Here is a 2,554-nt window from a genome sequence, read left to right on the forward strand (position 1 = left end):
GTGAATTTGAATTAGTCATACATGTATACTGCAAACTCTAGGGAAATCACTAAAAAAGTAAAATAACAAATATAACTGACATGCTAAGAATTCAGATAAAATGATTCCATATAAATCTACAAAATGTAGGAAAAGGGTAGAAGATAAAATAGGAAGGAAGAACAAACGCAGCAAGTAAAAAGCAGTGATAAATATGATAAATATCTAACTATAAATATAATTACTTAGAATGTTAATGGTCTAAATGCATCAATTGAAGACAGAGATTGTCAGAATGGATAGAAAATAAAAACAAGATTCAACAACAAGAAACCTATCTTGTTCATTCATTCATTCATTCATTCATATTTATAAATGCCTACAGCAACTGGTATTCCAAGGTGGTCTCCCATCCAAGTACTAACCAGGCCCAATCCTGCTTAGCTTCCGAGATCAGATGAGATCAGGCATGTTCAGGGTGGCATGGCCATAGACTAAGAAACCTATTTTAAATATGAAAACAGAGAGATTAAAGTAAATGGATAAAGAAAAACATACTATCCTAATACTTATTCAAAGAAAACAAGAGTACCTACGTTAAATTCAGACAGAGCAATATCAAAGAAGGGAAGTTATCAGGGATAAAGAGAGCAGGGCATTACATAAAGATAATTCAATTGTCCAAGAAGGTACAACAGCACTTAATGTATATGTACCTAATAATAGAGTATAAAAATATGTGAAATAAAAACTGGTAGGACTGCAAGGAGAAATAGATGAACCCAGGCCAAACTCAGAGATTTCAAAACTTCTCTAACAGAAATGGCCAGATCTACTCTTAAATATCAGAAAGAATGTATTTGAACTTAATAGCATCATCAATCAACTAGATATAATGGACCACTATAAACTACTTTATCCAACAACCACAGAATCTACATTCTTCTCAAGCTCACATGGAACATTCACCAAGATAGACCATCTTCTGGGTCATAAAACATACATTAACAAATTTAAAAAAATAGAAACCATATAATGTCTGTTCTCAGACTATAATGGAATTAAACTAGAAATTGATAATAGAAAAATTCCTAGAAAAACAAAAATACTTGGGGATTAAACAACCCAATTCTAAATAACAGGTGAGCTGAAATAGAAATATCAAGGGAAATTTAAAAATATTTCAACTAGATAAAATTTAAAACAAAATTTATTCAAAATAAGTGGATGCCGCAAAAAAAAGTGCTTAAAGAGAAATTTGTAGCATTGATTGTATGTATTGGAAAAGAAGAAAGATCTAAAATCAATTATCTAATCTTCCACCTTAGCCAATTAGAAAAAGAAAAACTAATTAAATCCAAAGGAAGAAGAAAAAGAGAAATAATAAAAATTAGAGCAGAAGTCAATAATATTGAAAACAGAAAACTAATAGAGAAAATCAAAATCCATAAACTAGCACTTGAAAAGATATATAAAATCAATACACCTATTTACAGTCTAATAAAGAAGACCGGACTCAAATTACTAATATCAAAAATGAAAGGAGATATAACTACAGTTTACACAGATATTACAAGGATAAAAAAGATTTATGAACAACTTTTATGCCCACATATTTGATAACTTAGATGGAATAGACCAATTCCTTGAAAGACACAATCTGCCAAAACTCACGAAGGTAGAAATATATTATCTGAATAAGAAGAAGTTGAATATATACTTAATAACCTGTCAAACAGAAAGTACCAGATCCAGATGGGTTCATTGGTGAATTCTACCAAACAATTGAGGAAGAAATTATGCCAGTTCCCTGTAGTCCCCTTCAGAGTAATGAAGCAGAGAGAATACTTCCTAACACATTCATTGTAGCTAACTAACATTACCCTAATACTCAAATCAGATAAAGACATTACAGTAAAAATGTAGACCAATATCTCTCGTGAACATGGTTGGAAAAATGCTCAACAAAATATTAGCAAATGGAATTCAGCAGTGTATACAAATGATTATATGCCATGAGCAGGTAGGATTTATCTTTTTTTCCCTATAGAGCAATACAATGCCAATCATAATTTTAACATATTATTTTGTTGATATTGACAAACTTATTGTAAAGTTTATATGAGAGGCGAAAGACACAGAATAGCCAACACAATATTGAAAGAGAACAAACCTGGAGGACTGACACTACCTGATTTCAAGACTTACCAAAAGTTATAGTAATCGAGGCAGTGTGGTACTGATGAAAAAATAGAAACACATAAATGTAATCAACTAATATTGTACAGAAGAGCAAAAACAATATAATAGAGAAAAGAAAGTCACTTGAACAACTGGATACCCATATGCAAAATAAATCTAGATACAGACCTAAAAATGGATGATAGAGAATATAAATACAAAACTATAAAGCACACATAAGGTAACGTAGGAGAATATTTAGTTAACTGGGTATAATGATGCTTTTTTTTTTTATAGTGCCTTTTTAGACAGTGCACCAAAGGGACAAACCATGAAATAAATAATTAATAAGCTGTACTTGATTAAAATTAAAATTAAAATTTTCTGCTCTTCA

The 2,554-nt window shown here is 30.5% G+C and overlaps 1 pseudogene; it reads right to left on the bottom strand.

The window, feature by feature from the left end:
- Positions 1 to 355: 355 nt before the first annotated feature.
- On the bottom strand, positions 356 to 474 carry LOC118601877 (annotated as a pseudogene).
- Between the last annotated feature and the right edge of the window lie 2,080 nt (positions 475 to 2,554).

The sequence above is a fragment of the Rousettus aegyptiacus genome, unplaced genomic scaffold (assembly GCF_014176215.1).
Source record: "Rousettus aegyptiacus isolate mRouAeg1 unplaced genomic scaffold, mRouAeg1.p scaffold_m13_p_4, whole genome shotgun sequence".
Classification (NCBI taxonomy): domain Eukaryota; kingdom Metazoa; phylum Chordata; class Mammalia; order Chiroptera; family Pteropodidae; genus Rousettus; species Rousettus aegyptiacus.